Below are 16,841 nucleotides of genomic sequence, written 5' to 3'. Positions count from 1 at the left end.
AGCATCACATTGGTTCCAGGGGCCCAACCCCCAAATGTGCGGCCATACAGACATTCGTTCACCCAAAAGAATGAAATACAAAAAATCATCAAGGAATTGTTGGAAGCGGGTGTCATTCGTCCTAGCATTAGTCCTTACTCATCTCCAGTCGTCATGGTCCTCAAGAAAGATGGGGAGTGGCGGATGTGTCCAGACTTCAGGACCCTCAATAAGTTAACAGTCAAAGATTAATTTCCCATCCCAGTGGTTGACGATTTGCTGGACGAACTCAATGGGGCTCAATTCTTCACTAAATTGGATCTTCGCTCAGGCTACCACCAAATTCGCATGAAGGAAGTCGACATTCCCAAGACAGCTTTCAGAACTCATGAAGGCCATTATGAGTTCCTGGTCATGCCATTTGGTCTCTGTAATGCCCCCTCTACTTTTCAGAGCTTTATGAATCACCTCCTCAAACCATATCTCAGAAAATTTGTCTTGGTCTTCTTCGATGACATCCTCATCTATAGTGGCACTTGGGCGGCACATCTTCAGCATGTAGATATCCTCTTGCAACTGCTCCGCAAGCATAAACTATTTGTCAAAATGTCTAAGTGTGCGTTTGGCATGGAAGAAGTGGAGTATTTAGGCCACATTGTGGGTCGTGAAGGTGTCAAGGTGGATCCCAAAAAGATCCAGGCAATGCAAGAATGGCCTCAACCTAAGACCTTGAAAAGCTTGAGAGGATTTTTGGGTCTCACAGGCTATTATCGTAAATTTGTCCGCATAGCGAAGCCCCTGACTCAACTTCTAAAGAAAAATTCCTTCTTCTGGAACAAAGAAGCACAACAGGCATTTACCGCTCTCAAAACCGCCATGTGTTCCACTCCGGTCTTAGCACTACCGGACTTCACCAAAACATTTGTCATTGAATCTGATGCTTCGGGAACAGGTATTGGAGCTGTCTTAATGCAGGAAGGGCGACCATTGGCCTTCACCAGCCAACAACTAAGTGGGAAGAACTTGGGCCAATCCACCTATGAGAAGGAAATGATGGCCATCTTACATGCAGTTGAGACCTGGCGACCTTACTTGTTGGGGCGACGTTTCCAGATCCGCACAGATCATCACAGTCTTAAATATTTTTTAGAGCAACGCCTATCTTCCCCCCAACAAAATAAATGGTTAGCCAAAATGCTGGGTTATGATTATGAGATCATTTAAAAGAAAGGGAAAGACAACAGGGTAGCAGATGCATTGTCACTCCAATTTGAGGAGGAAAGTACTCTGCTTGCAATATCCCTCCCCATTCTAGACTGGATTGAAGAGGCTTGCAGGGAATGGTTTTCACATCCTAGGCTCTCCCAACTCATTTCTCAATTACAGGCAGATCCTAATTCCAGCAAGGGCTACTCGTGGCAGAATGATATTCTTCGCTACAAGGACAGAGTCGTCATATCACCAACATCCACCCTCAAAAGTCGCATTTTGGCAGAATTGCATTCCTCTCCCATTGCAGTACATTCGGGCTTTCAGAAGACATACGCTCGCACCAGAAGATCATTTTTTTGGACCGGCATGAAACAGGACATCCTTACTTTTGTAGCAGAATGTGACGTCTGTCAACGCCACAAGGGGGAAACTGTCAACACACCAGGCACATTACAACCATTGCCCATTCCGGCGTCAATTTGGATGGAGGTCTCCATGGATTTCATTACAGGTCTTCCAAAGTCGGGGAACAAATCAGTCATCATGGTGGTTGTGGACCGACTATCGAAGTATGCTCATTTTTGCGCTCTACCCCAACCATTCACACCTACTTTGGTTGCTCAAACTTTCATGGATCAAATCTTCAAATTGCATGGCATGCCCACTTCTATTGTGTCCGACCGCGACCCAATCTTCACCAGTAATTTTTGGCAAGATCTCTTCATAATACAAGGCACTCAACTCAAACTCAGTACTTCATATCATCCGCAAACAGATGGTCAAACCGAAGCCGTCAACAAATGTCTCGAAACCTACCTTAGGTGTTTCACTTCAGAAAAACAACACATTTGGGTACAGTGGTTACCTCTGGTGGAATGGTGGTATAACACCAACTATCATGCCACCACCAAAATGACTCCCTATGAAGCAGTCTATGGACAACTTCCGCTGTCCCCTACTTCTTATCTCACGGGGTGCTCCAAAGTACAAGCAGTGGATCAACTCTTACAACACCGTGCAACCATGCTTGCCCACCTGCGCGAGAATCTTCATCAAGCTCAGAACCGTATGAAGCAACAGGTTGACCAACATCGCTCAGAGCGCCAATTTCACGAAGGGGATCAGGTCTTTTTGAAGCTGCAACCATATAAGCAAACATCACTCAAAGACAAGGGATGTCAAAAGCTCTCTCCAAAATTCTACGGACCATATCAAGTACTTCAGCGCATTGGAGAAGTGGCTTACAAGCTGGCTTTGCCACCCACAGTAAAAATCCACCCAGTTTTCCATGTATCGTGCCTCAAAAAAGTGATTGGGAATAATTGCCGAGTTCAAACCAGTCTACCTGAATTGGATGAAGAAGGATCAATCTGGCTTCAACCTGAACAGGTTCTAGACACACGAGACAAGCACCTGCACGGCCGCATGATTAAGGAGGTCCTCGTCAAATGGAAAGACACCTCGCCGGAAGATGCAACTTGGGAACCAGCCGCTATTCTTCAACAGTTTCCGCAGCTTCAGCCTTGAGGACAAGGCTAGTATTAAGGGGGAGGGCATGTTAGGGTCCCACCCTAACCCCCTTATTTATGTCATGGGATCACGTCATAGTCAAGAGTCAATAAAGCCCATATTAATATTTGTAAGTGGTTAACCCGCAATTAATGACGGGACCACAGTTAGTTGCAAATGGGCGGTAGTATTAGTTAGATGGTAAATGGGCGGTAGTATTAGATAGATGGTATTAATAAAATCCACGATATTGGCTCGTGGTATTGCATGTATGAGTCATATATAAAGGATAGAGACTCCCTGCGAGGAGCATTGTGTCTTGTTTTGTAATCGAGCTCTGCTCTATTGGAGGTTGCCCCCTCGAAGAGGCCTGTGAACATTTCTCTCTGGATAATAAAATCATTGCTATTCTGTGCTCTGGGTATATTTTCTTCGCATATTTTGTGTTCTTGGTATCTTTTCTTCGCAAATTCTATGTTTGGGTATCTCTTTGCAGGTTAAGAGCATAACATTCAGTCAGTTCATAAAGCATTTCACCCCTCCCTCTCTCTCAGGTTTCATACTTTAGGGGGCATCTGTTACACAGTAATGTTCGCCGTTTTTACTCCAGTCTCCCTATTGTGTCATAAGTCCAAAGTCATTCATGCTCATGCTCTCTAATGTTGCCAAATGACCCACTTTTCCAAAGGTTTCTACATCATCGCATCTATTTGTCAAATAAACACGCTGATGGGAGCCCAAAAACAGTCCATAAGTGCTGCCATCGCGGAAGTACATGTGATTCCCGTGATGGTCGAATTTCATGTGACAGCGCAATTGTGTCTTGTAGTTTCCTGCGATGACATGACTAGCTACATTATTTATTAGCGATGTTAGTGTGGTAGACTAGTTATGTGCCCGCAATGATCCAGATTGGGTGAATTTGTTCCAACAGTCGGCCTTCCAAATGACTCCAGACCTGGTTGTTGGCCTTGTTTATGTCGCCCTCCTTTCTCTGGTGTGGATGTTCCATCCTTTGTGCTACCTTCCTTGGAGATAAGCTCATCCTCCCACATTTCATGGAGACTCCTTCTCCTATTTAAGCTCTCACCATTGCTATGAGCTACTAGTTTTGGAATTCTTAGTCTTTGGAGTGTTGTTGATAGTATTGTGAGCTTGTTAGATAGCTGGTGTGAGTGTGACAAGTGTGGGATTGTTTGAGAGCTTGAGGAAGGTTTTGAAGTGCCTTTTATCTTGTGTAAAACTTGTGAGTGAGAGAGACTTGTATTGGGAGATCCATCTTCAAGAGTGAATGTTTGAGGAACATACTAGCTGGACCCTCCTAAGAAGGCTTGTGACGTCAAGACCTGGGTTGTAAGCTTACTCTATTTTATATTTAATGCAATCAGTGATGTTTTCCTATGTCTTGTATGCAATGTACTAGATAGCTCATGATTTCTTGACTTTATGAGTAAATAGTTCTTTGTTGTATCCGGTTACGTGCTTTGTTGTATTTCCTTTTCTTTGTTTTAGGTTGATTACTCATTAGGAGAAGGAAGCAGAAGCTAGAGCAGTGCAACAGAATTCCATTGACCACCGGTTGAGGTAGGCCTCCAACTTGAACTATTTAAGGAGAATTGTTATTGATTTGTCCTTTTTTGTGACTAGACCCACTCTAGGGCTAGAGGGGTTGCCTCTGTTCACAGAGGCAACACTTCCCTGCATCACACTTCCAGTAGTGGTCATCGATGGTAAGTGTGTAATGTGACCTGGACTTGACGGTCTATGCGTCAGAGTCCCAATGTATCATAAAACTTCCGGATAAATAGAAGGTAGGGGAGAATTTAGAGCCGCTAGCAACTCTGGGAGTTCTTCTACCTCTATGTTATTTTCCGTCTGAAAGAGAACTCGAGAAATAACTGGAGTGTTCCTCTCTTGTTCTGTGGAAATACCAGGCCTATCTTGAACACTAATGCCCCCGAGAGGAGGATCAATCCCTGATGCATCAACTGCCGCAGGATGAAAACCACCGGTAGTATTACCTCTACGCCTTCTAGGAGAAGGCTCTAAACTTGGTGGTGAAAGAACACGAAGTCTTCAAGACCGTCTAGGTGATCGGTCATCCACTTTGAATTTTTTATTAAGATCTAGTTAAAGACTCAAAAAATTGAAAGCTAGGCCAACTAAGAGCACAGAGCACACACTAAAAATTCCCTAAAAGATATCAGCTAGTTAAACAACTTTCAAGTAATTCCACTCCGGGTGATTAGGACCGGACACCAAAATAAGAGAAATTGAAGGGGCCTTCTAAAGATAGTCTGGGATAATGACGGCCCAGTCCTATTAGCAAAGGTAACAGAGGAAGTTACGTTGACCTCCTAACAATAGCCTACGCTGGTGCAAGCCCCAAAGCTTAAAGGGTGCCCTCTAGTAGTACCGTTGAGAGTGATACAACATCGACCTCAGGCGCCACAGGATTCCCCTCCGCAGCCACCTCTGTAGATCCCTAGGAGTAGCAACTAAGGTTACCAACTCGTTGTAGAAGCCAAGCGGAACAGTCGTGAAGTAAGATCGGACAAGTAGGAGAGGGGGTATCTCTCTTCCCTGTCTTCAAAAACCCTCGTGCTTAACTCCCAAATCCAGATCTTTCCTGGTCTTCGTAACACTATTGGATTTTCACTCACTATTCAGACTCCTATGTTTGACAGTTTAAATGGCCTTGGAGAGTTATCTCTCCACTCGCCTAATCCAAGGCCCTAAAATATCCTAAAACTTGTTGGTGTGTCTAACTTGACAATTATAAAAAGTTCTACTATATTTTAATTAGCGCTTATTTTTAAATGGGCTGTTATTTAAGTCAAGGGATAAGTGGACGTGAAATTAGTGGCGTTTTGATGCAAAATAAATTAATAGAAACCAAACTACATGCAAATGCACTTGTTTTTGTTTTTCGATGAAAGAAATTTCTACAAGGTTCAGAGGAACTTCAAATAAAGCAACAATTTTTTCTTTTCTTTTCTTTTACTCACGCTTCACACTCAAAAAAATTAACAAAACTATGAATGCCTAAAAGGATGCACAAATTTATCCTAATGCAAAAAGTACATGTTGATGCAAAACTCAAAACTACTCTTAAATCAAGAAATGAAAGTTACTTGTTTATCAATTTTTAATTTGCCACTTACAATGTTTAGATAGAATTGTTGATGCTCATTTCGTCCAAACACTAAAAGCAAGTTTCAAGACAAACCAAAATGCACTTTCACTCATAAAAAGGAAAAACAAATCAAAACAAAGTTCAAGAAAGCAAAACAAAGTTTCAAGAAGTTTCCTTCAAAAGCAAAACAAAAGTGACTTTTCAAAAGTGCTCTAAACAAGACTGAAACTTTATGATCGAAGAATAGGCAATGAAATAGTTTGCGAGTTTACAACACAAAACAAGTGAGAACTCAACAAAAATGTGCTTTGAAATGCTCCTAAGTATCAAAAAGAAACCACAAGAGCTTGGCAATAAAGAGCAAAAGATTGAAAAGACAACTTTCAAGAAAGTGTGAACCAACAACTTTTGGAAAGCAAGAAAAGTAGATAGTCATGAAGATACCGTTTTGACATGCAAACCAAAAAATCACCAAAACAAGACACAAAGATTGAGATCAACCTTTTTGCCCTGAAGATACAGAGTAGCCAAGATTCCTTGCAGGAAAACTTGTGTGATTAAGCAAAAACGATGACGTTTGCAAGAAAAACAAATAAAACCAACCTTTTCACAATCAGAGAGAATTTGAAATCAGATACTTGCTGTAAAAATAAAGACTGACACTGAAAAGTAACTGTTCAGGACTGAATCAAACCAGCATATAGACCTTCAGAAACAAAAATATTTGCAAAATCTTGAAAATTATGAGATATACGCGACTGTGTTTGTGCACAGCGGCATGTATACGTGACTAATCTTAAGGAAACATGTGTATACGCAGGTTTACTTAAGGAATGATGAGTATATACGCTTCTGTAAACAGAAAAAACAACGTATATAAAAGGTTTCAAGAAAAATAAAAAACAGTCTGAAGAAACTGATCAAACTTACAACTCAAGTTCCTATAGGAACAGACTACATAGTAACAACAAGCAGACATATAGTTGAGCCCCGATTGGCTTGAATAAACCCAAACTAGGAACAACAATACTGTTGTCCCCAGTGGAGTCGCCAATTCTGTTAAGGGATAAATCTCCCTAGGTTCTCGAGTTGATACCCTAGTAGACTAGAGGTTGTCTATACAGAGAAACACACATTCCATATAGCCATAATGCTAATATAAGAAAACTCTATGATAAGGGGTGTACCTGAGGTCCTACGTTTGAGAAGATCCTTCCAGGGTCCAAACCCTTCTTGGAGTTCCTTTTTCTCCTTCAACCTGCAAAACAATCAATTCCAGAAAGTACAACAGTATATGGACTAAACATCATAAAGAAACCATCTTCATATTATATTCAAAAGTAGTTAGCTATGCAATTAATCAAACCTTTCATATATGAATCATATCATAGATATCATAAACATGAAGAAGATTTATATCAGTAACAAAGACATGTGTTTCTTTTATTATAGACAAATAAAGTACAGAAAAAAATAATTCACCTGATTCGTCCTTTCGCAGGCTCCAAGTAGAACCATCTTCTGGATCCATCCAGTCTCAAGCCTTTAACAAAATCCTTACATGACTTACTCCATGATATCTCAAGTAGTAGATATACATCAACACACAAGGAAACAAGGGTTTCCTGTAAAATGGGGGAAGTGCAGGAGGCACTAGGATCTTCAGACCTGGTCAGGGAAATCTCAGCATAGTAATCTTTCTCTCTTCTCTTCTCCTTTAGGCCTTCCCATTGAAGCCTTTTATACTTCTCCCAAAGTATTTTTTTATTTGGTAATTCATTGGGAACAACTGGGCCACGGGCACTAATAGGTAATCAACAGGTGAAACCCGTGATCTCCGCCCGAAATTAAGGAGCTTTATTTTTTTTAAGTGTTTTAATACATATACATGGGTTGGGTATACATAGACCCACGTACACACGCATTTAGCTCGGGCCAATGTCGCATATAGGGAATAAAACACTGTTTTTTTAGTTTTGGACGAGGCCTGGAAGGAGGGGTTGCCCTTGTTACACAGCAATTTGTCACCGTCCCTGCTATCCCTCTCCCGCATCTTGGAGGACTCTTTCCGAGACCTATGAGAAGTGACATGACCTGCAAACACTTGCATTGCATTCCTCTGAACATGAGCTTTATTTGCCCTGAAGACATCTCCTGCTGAAAAACCCTAAAAATAGCCCTTTTTCCATTGGCGCGGTTCCACAGTGTAGCCCTCACGCCAATGGGGGAAATCCTCCAAAGAGGGCGCGCTAGTTGGTGCTCTGTCACAGAGTCGCACCCGCGCCAACCATAATCAGTGGTGCTTTTAACAAACAAATGGTAGAAGCTTCATCCTAACAAATTCTTGGACTGAATCTATCTTGAGTTGGGTGGGTTGGCTACAGATTTCTATAGAGAGGAAGTGGTTTGCCACCTCTCGTGGAAGCTTCCTTGATGATAGAGCCAATCCCATGATTAGAGGGATCCCAACTCCCCTTCCTCCATCTATAAAAGCTTATCCAATTTCCTTGGCAGGCTAGTTCCAGTAGTTTTTGGGGATAGTTTTGTAGTCCAAGAGCTTCATGTTGCAAGAGCCTTCTTAATTCCCACAAGGCCAAACCCAAGCAAGGAGATTCTTGCCCAATAACCAAAGAGAGAGAGGCTTGTCCCTATTCCCAACAAGCCTTGCAAGACATGTGCTTCCATACCCGCCAAAGGAGAATCTAGCATCAGAACATTGGTTGTATTCTTCTTTGATTGATTATTAATGGACGACTATTGGTTATGGTTCCACTCTTATTATTGATTATGATGATGATGAGTTATGTCCTTTCTGACTGACATATAGTTGCATATGCTGGATTTTATGTTTGTGTTTGTGTCGTTTCTTGTATGTGCAGGTGTCCATTCACGGAGATCGTGAGGATTGTGATCTGTCGGAGCAAAGGAACGAGAGCACCACCTCTTCTACAAGCACTAGCGTTGGAATCCAGGTAGGCCTTCATCACTGGTCTATTAATTTGCAATTAGGAACTTGCGCTGTAGCGTTGTATGATTGTTGCTAGACCTGGTCTAGACTAGTAGGGATTGCCTCTCTCCACAGAGGGGATTTACCTCCTCAATCGCCTCTACGGACAGAGGCGATCCCTACTAGCCCAGACCGGGTCTAGCAACAATCATACAACGCTACAGCGCAAGTTCCTAATTGCAAATTAATAGACCAGTGATGAAGGCCTACCTGGATTCCAATGCTAGTGCTTGTAGAAGAGGTGGTGCTCCCATTCCTTTGCTCCGGCAGATCACAATCCTCACGATCTCCGCGAATGGACACCTGCACATACAAGAAACGACACAAACACAAACATAAAATCCAGCATATGCAACTATATGTCAGTCAGAAAGGACATAACTCATCATCATCATAATCAATAATAAGAGTGGAACCATAACCAATAGTCGTCCATTAATAATCAATCAAAGAAGAATACAACCAATGTTCTAATGCTGGATTCTCCTTTGGCGGGTATGGAAGCACATGTCTTGCAAGGCTTGTTGGGAATAGGGACAAGCCTCTCTCTCTTTGGTTATTGGGCAAGAATCTCCTTGCTTGGGTTTGGCCTTGTGGGAATTAAGAAGGCTCTTGCAACATGAAGCTCTTGGACTACAAAACTATCCCCAAAAACTACTGGACCTAGCCTGCCAAGGAAAATGGATAAGCTTTTATAGATGGAGGAAGGGGAGTTGGGATCCCTCTAATCATGGGATTAGCTCTATCATCAAGGAAGCTTCCATGAGAGGTGGCAAACCACTTCCTCTCTATGGAAATCTGTAGCCAACCCACCCAATTCAAGATAGATTCAGTCCAAGAATTTGTTAGGATGAAGCTTCCGCCATTTGTTTGTTAAAAGCACCACTGATTATGGTTGGCTCGGGTGCGACTCTGTGACAGACCGCCAACTAGCGCACCCTCTTTGGAGGATTTTTCCCCATTGGCGCGAGGGCTACACTGTGGAACCGCGCCAATGAAAAAAGGGCTATTTTTAGGGTTTTTCAGCAGAAGATGTCTTCAGGGCAAATAGAGCTCATATTCAAAGGAATGTAATGCAAGTGTTTGCAAGTCATGTCACTTCTCATGAGTCCCAGAAAGAGTCCTCCAAGATGCGGGAGAGGGATAGTAGGGTTGGTGACAAATTGTTGTGTAACAGATGCCCCCTAAAGCATGAGGCTAGAGAGAGATAGAGGGGTGAAATGATTTACAAGAACATGTCTAACCGAAAACACTTCTGCTGGAAAACCTGCGTGGAGAAGTACAATTGATATCTCAAATACATGATGTATGTGGTATGGGTGCAGCAATCCATAGTAGAGTACACAATAATATAGATCCAAGGTATGGGCGCAGCCATCTAGTGAGGATCGATAAATAGACTCAGGCATGGTCGCAGTCATCCAATGAATGAGTCATGTAATAATCATAATAATCCACAATATCGCAGCCTGGACTCTAACAAACAAAATCCAGGGTCTTGCGCTCCATCTCGATCTAAACAAAGTACAAGTTCAAGCATGCGAATATAGGAGTCGAAGTCGAACATGCAGGAACATCGTCTGATTACCAGCCAATAGTGAAAGTTGTTAACAGACATGAGAGGTACCATCAATAATGACAATGGCCCTCAAGGTACTATAGGAACAATCTACGATGTGCGAATCAGTGAGCTGGCATCGAACACCCGTAGAATCATTCGATCAGAGGCCAATGATGAAAACCTCACTTCAAACACGAAGAACCTGCCATTGAGGCATGCAGGCTCCAAGGCACTAGAAGGGAGTCTCTAGATCAACTTCCTGGATAATGAGCTGAAGTCGACAGGAAGTGACCTTGATCAAAGGTGGGCCATTGTGTTTCCAACATCATCAACACGAGACAGAGGAAGATAAGGTTGTTGTGAATCAGGATTATGTGAGTTATCAGAGGGAGTTTGTTATTTTGCAGAGGTCAACTTCTCTTGAACATATCGATGGCACGACAGTGGACTTGGCAGTATTTGACATCAAATGATCAGAGGTCATGGTGACAAGGCAACGAGCAGATGAGAGGTCAAAAAGGATCACCCAAACCCACAGAGGCAAGTGAAAAATGAGATGAGATGTCCCCACCCAGACACGAATGCAGACAAGTGCCATGTTCAAGAGCGACATACTACCGACACGACAATGATTGTGGTTCTATTTTCCCCACCATTTCTGGCGAGTACCCCAGTTATTTTTATCAACAAGCTTGATGGGGATAGCATATGCTTGTAAAGTGTCATTTTGATGGAATCCAATGTCATCAAGTTTTAACGAGTCTGACAGAGGAAGAACTCAGCGTCTTTTCATGTTTAGAGAGTTTGAAAAGACAGCATAAAATTAAACTCCAGGAGTGTCCTTTTTCGTAAAGTTGTGTCTCTCGAGCCCGAAAAAGTAGAAAACAATGCTTGAAAGAACCGCCCAACCAGTATGATCAAGGAGTTCTTTTCGTAAATAGCAATTTCGACCTCAAAAAGTAAAAAAGAGGTCAAAAGCACATCATTTCGTAACCGTTAACGAGCCTGAAATGACAAGGGCCCGAAAATATTTTCATCTTTACATGGTCGGAAAAGAGTTTAAAGACGACCTCCTCTTATTTACTTTAGCGATTCAAGAGGAATAACTCGGCAATATTTTCATCTTTAAACGGTTAGAAAGGAGCTGAAAGCAGACCTCCATTTTTATTCTCTTTAACAAGTCAAAAAGGGAAAAAATACTCGGAAATCTTTTCATATTTTACGAGTCAGAAAAGAGCTTAAGGGTGACTCGTCCTAGAGGAACGAGTGGTATAAAGGGTAGCAATGGGTTCCGGTAATGGTGGAACTACTCAAAACATGTAATGGTCAAGAGGATGGCTAATAAAACCACTCATCGCTGTAGTTCCTCAGGAAAGGATAAACAACCAAGTGAAAGCATATGACCAGCCAAAGAGATGGTGGCAATGGAATGAAACAACCAAGGTTCATCTAACGGAATTTAGCAGATAAACAGCAATCACGAGATGTAAATCGGGTATCGGTTCATTTTTACACAAGCTTGAACCATGGAGAACTCTGCTTGGATTCGGTTTCATGTTTACACATTCTTGAAATGAAAAACTATGCTTGTTATAAGTTTGCATGCCCCCAGCATAATGACGCAAAATGAGGTACATGCCCCCCAAGCTTCATTGCATTCAACAAAGTGGATGGAATGAAGGTTCACACTCGAGATCTATGAAAGACTCGACTTGTATTTTATGAGATCTTAATCAAAGACTCAGTTTGGAAAGTGAGTTGTTTCATTTTTTAATGAGGTTGACACGGTGAAAAAGAACTATCCTCATAATCCTTATCTCATTTTTTAACGAGCTTGACACAAGATCAAGAACTATGCTCGACCAGACCTAGTTTCATTTTTTAAGGACCTTGACACAGGAAAGGAACTATGCTCCGACCAGACCCAATTTCATTTTTTAAATAGCTTGACATAGGAAAAGAACTATGCTCCAACCAGACTTCATCATAATGAACAGGAAGTCAGGGCTTCCAAGAGTGCCACTCCCGGTGGAAGGTCAACATCTTGGAAGTCAGGGCCCAATGCCCCCAGGACACTATGCACAATGGCGACATCACTGGATACAAGCACGGGATAAGTGGCCATGTAGTTGATTTCTGGTGGGGCAGATACAACTGGTGGATAAAAACCAGGAGGGGATGACAACTGCGTAGGAGGCACCGGGGGACTAACGAATGATAATTGATCGATAATCACGATTCTTCCGTCGTGTGGAAAGTAAACCACATGGAAAAGCAAAGAGACAAGGGCCCCCATGGCATAAATATAGTCACGGCCAAGGAGAAGACTGAAGTCTAAAGCACCTTGGGTAACCAGTACGTCTGTATATACGGTTTTGCCTCCCAAAGTAACAGGGAACTTTAGAAGGATCCCTAATGGTTGAGTGGTTCCTCCATCAAATGCCAACAGATTCTGTGCGACCGGCACAAGTTGTGGGGAGCCCAAAGCTTGCCAAGTAGTGGAAGGCATAAGACTGACAGAGGAACCTTCATCCAAAATAGTGCCAGGTATTGCCTTATCATAGGCATGTACTGTAGTCTGGAAAGGCACATCGGATGGAAGGAAAAATGCAGTCAAATGACTCCAGCGGAAGGAAACGACTGAACTACTTGGTGGGGGAATCGTATGATTGGCCCCTTACTCTAAAGGAACCGAAGAAGGACTCTCGGGATTAGCTGGAACAGGAGAGTCATTTTCTGACTCGGGAGAATTTGAGGAGACGAGAAGAACATGGGCATGATGCTCTTCCGAAATAGAGTGATCGATAGGAGGTGAACCCGAGTCGACACTCTTTCTAACCAATGGTTGGTCTAGAACAGGCTTGGCACAGCCAGGTTCGAGGAGAGGAGCCTGGACAAGAGAAGAATTTAAGTCAATCTCTTTGTCAACAGGAAGACGATCTGCAGTTGCAAAGAGACGTTGATAACCAACGGGAAGTTGGGGTGAGGAAGCTGTAACACTTTCCAAAACAACGGAAGCTTTATCCATAAGCAGACAAAGGTGAAGGGGATGGTTGCCTTCAGATAGTCTACAGGGGATTCAAATCTTCCCTTTCTCCTTACCATTGCCAGCTAATAGGGTAGCATCGCCATGAGCTTCAGAGGACGATGAGGGGCGGGCCAGATCACGAGACCATACTTCTAAGATCCTGGGAATGCCAGGACAATCACGAAGAAGATGGTCATCCTTGCATAACCTACAAGGAAACTTAACCTTCCACGGAGGAGCAGAAGGTGTCCCGGCTTGAGCTGTACTGTTAACCTCTCGCTTAGGAGACTTCTTCTTCTTTGTCTTCTTCTTCTTCTTCTTAGCCACCTAGTTACTTGAATCCAAACTTTCTCCAGGCGAAGTAGAAGATGAGGACGTAGAAACAGGCGAAGAAGAGGAGAGTTCCACCTTAGAATCAACATGATTTTGTTCGAGTGGAGAAATTGATTGACCAGCAGTTGAGATGGTAGGGACCAGAGAGGTTGAGAACAACCCAACAGGCAACCCAACAGTTAACCCAAGAAGGGACAACGTTGCCATGTAAGGAGCACCAACATTGCCAAAAGGAGGGAAATGACCAGGATTCCCATCAGAGGGGATTCCTGGGTTGGTGAACTCTGGAAAAGTTGCCATCAAAAACTGAAAATCACACATGGGGCTGAAAAAGATCCAAGACACACAGTCAAATGGCCAACAAGCAGAATCTAACAGGGCGTGTGATTGCGAGTGAATAAATTTTAAGACGCAAGGACATAACTTGACCTTTTCATTTTTAAAGCGTCGAGAAAAGGACAAAAAGATGACTCTAGTCGCCTTCTAATGTTTAATGAGCCCGAAGTGACAAATGCTCAAATGAGCCTTTTCTTTTAGGGAGTCTGAAAAGAATCAAAAGTGACTACTCTGGAGAACTAGGAAAAAGGTTTACCAAAAAAATCCGTAAAACTGCATATACACCTTGGCAATCATATGAAAACCAAGGACTTTCCGTACGACAGTCAATCTTCTCAAATGTTGTGTTCGTTGCGTTACCACTTGTATGGCGGTATACATGGCTTCATATGGATAAAGGATGATAACCTAGTGGGGTCTCCCCATATACTTGACGGTACGTGGGAGCACAAATTTGTACTAAACCATTATTGAGTCACAGAAGGAGGAATCACCCAACCTTAAGTGGAAACAAAAGTGACTAGGTTTAACGACGCCGGAACACGTCTCTAGCCTAGACCTCTAAATGTGTGCATTAAGTTCCAATGCATTGTTAGATTTATTCAGTTCATTTTAAATTTGATCTTGGATTATGTTTCAGTTTTCAGACCTTACCGTATGTAATGTATCAAAATTTCCTAGATGCAAACTATATGCCACAATATATCATTTTATTCGATGAATGCTAACTATGAGAGGGTTGAGAGCTTTCACACAAACAAAATGATCATAGAACAATCAACAACATCTCTAATTCAGCTAATGGAAATTAACGAACTTTTCTCTAAAGTTACTAATCACTAATAACAACAAAAAGCTCTAATTCACATTAACTAATGAAAAGAAAAAGAGATTGTTTTTTTTTCTTTTTGATGGCAAGATGCACTAAAAGTTTTTTGAGAAATGATAACAAAAGAGTAAAAACACAAATTTCACTCAATGCAAACACAATCAGATACCTGAATACCAAGGCAGTCCTTCAAAACCAAGAAAAGTCCCAAATACACCAATGAGCCTTGTGATCTAGGCCCAAAAAAAAGGAGTAAATCACTCAAATAACGGAATAAAATACTTAACAACCACTAAACGAGTGCAAGGGAGTAACCAGAAAGTCGACTGGACTGATAGAAGACCAAAAGCTCCTAAGGAAGGCTCGACGCACAAAGCCACTAGATGCCCTAGGGCTAAAACGTGAAATCGATAGAAAAAGGCAAACACCCAAAGGGTAAAGGCAAAAACCCAGTCAAACAAGACTCTAACACACTTAAGTGGTTGAAAGAATGTGTCCAAACACAAAAACCAAGCTCAGAAGGCTCAAAACAAGCAAACTCTAAAAGTTCCCAGGCCTGGCGCGACTGTCAGGCTGCAACTAGCGCCTTTCAGGGATTGGCACAGGTTTTCTGTGAGCAACATGTGCCAATTGGTGTGACTGTTATGCTAAAAAGAGCGCCAGTCAAGTTTTCTATGCCAAAATAAAAATAAGCAATCCAAGACTAGGCTAACGATACCCAGATAGACCAAGAAGCAAGAAACAGCAAAAGGATTCAACCCAAAAAGCTGACCAAGCAAGCAAAACAAGAAAACAACCAAAAAGGCAAGACAAGCTCCCCAGTGGAGTTGCCAAATTGTTGAGGAGGTAAATCCCCTCTGCGGATAGAGGCGATCCCTACTAGCCCAGACCGGGTCTAGCAACAATCATACAATGCTACAACGCAAGTTCCTAATTGCAAATTAATAGACCAATGATGAAGGTCTACCTGGATTCTAACGCTAGTGCTTGTAGAAGAGGTGGTGCTCCCGTTCCTTTGCTCCAGCAGATCACAATCCTCATGATCTCCGCAAATGGACACCTGCACATACAAGAAATGACACAAACACAAACATAAAATCCAGCATATGCAACTATATGTTAGTCAGGAAGGACATAACTCATCATCATCATAATCAATAATAAGAGTGGAACCATAACCAATAGTCGTCCATTAATAATCAATCAAAGAAGAATACAACCAATGTTCTGACACTGGATTCTCCTTTGGCGGGTATGACAACACATGTCTTGCAAAGCTTGTTGGGAATAGGGACAAGCCTCTCTCTCTTTGGTTATTGGGCAAGAATCTCCTTGCTTGGGTTTGGCCTTGTGGGAATTAAGAAGGCTCTTGCAGCATGAATTTCTTGGACTATGGAACTATCCCCAAAAACTACTGGAACTAGTGTTACCGTGAATAGTGTCTATGCAGAACTGCTAATCCCACTAAGGGTGGTAGAAACCTTAGAAACAAACAAAGTAAATCTACTTTTGTATTCCTTTATGACAAATAGATAAGAGAAGAATGAAGACACCAACCTCAATCTTGCGCTTGGTTCCTCACTTGATTCTTCTCCCTTCTGATAGATCCTTGCCGCTTGCTTCCTCGTCAGCCCAGCTTCAAAGAGCACCTGTGAAATCAAAGCAGCACAATACTATCCGAGAACAAAGATCTACTAGCATAAACAATATAAGATCAGATGTATATTGACCATACACAAACATATATCATAAAATATGCAAGGGCATGGAAGAAAACTTGAATAGCTTTATTGATATCAAGAAAAGAATAGGGGAGGATTACAACCAATTGTTCTAACCCAACGTCATCCTCTTAGCAAGAAGCCCTTCTTCACCTCATGAAAATCTTAGATCACCTAACACTTATGATTT

Source organism: Pinus tabuliformis, chromosome 2_1, assembly GCF_031772625.1.
Source record: "Pinus tabuliformis cultivar Carrire ecotype Pingquan chromosome 2_1, CPIR1, whole genome shotgun sequence".
Classification (NCBI taxonomy): Eukaryota; Viridiplantae; Streptophyta; class Pinopsida; order Pinales; family Pinaceae; genus Pinus; species Pinus tabuliformis.
The sequence above is the reverse complement of the archived record's forward strand: the minus strand, read 5'-3'. Positions refer to the sequence as shown.